Here is a 341-nt window from a genome sequence, read left to right as displayed (position 1 = left end):
CCCCCGCCGCGTGTGCTCGTCGTTCCGCAGGTCCTTCTTGTTCCCCACCAGGATGATGGGCACGTTGGGGCAGAAATGCTTCACCTCCGGCGTCCACTTCTCGGGGATGTTCTCTGCAATGAGCACACATGGACCCCCTTGAGCCTCGGACTGTCCTCCCCGGCCTCCTTGCAGCTGTGGGAACCAGCACTGGGCTTTTCCCACAGGAAGGGGGGAGCTCGCCCCGCAGCAGATGCCTCTCCCACCACCTCCACGCAGCCAGCAAGTTCCCAGCATTTTCCTGGAGCGCACGCAAAGCCAGGAGATGGAGGGGAGGGAGTGGCATCCCCCAGAGGGGCAGC

General features: G+C 64.2%; 1 pseudogene; it reads right to left on the bottom strand.

Moving 5' to 3' along the window:
* LOC104512098 overlaps window positions 1-113 on the bottom strand; it is a 446-nt pseudogene extending 333 nt beyond the window's left edge.
* Between the last annotated feature and the right edge of the window lie 228 nt (window positions 114-341).

This window comes from Eurypyga helias, unplaced genomic scaffold (assembly GCF_000690775.1).
Source record: "Eurypyga helias isolate BGI_N326 unplaced genomic scaffold, ASM69077v1 scaffold24857, whole genome shotgun sequence".
In the NCBI taxonomy this organism is placed as follows: domain Eukaryota; kingdom Metazoa; phylum Chordata; class Aves; order Eurypygiformes; family Eurypygidae; genus Eurypyga; species Eurypyga helias.
This window is presented reverse-complemented; position numbering and strand designations above follow the sequence as displayed.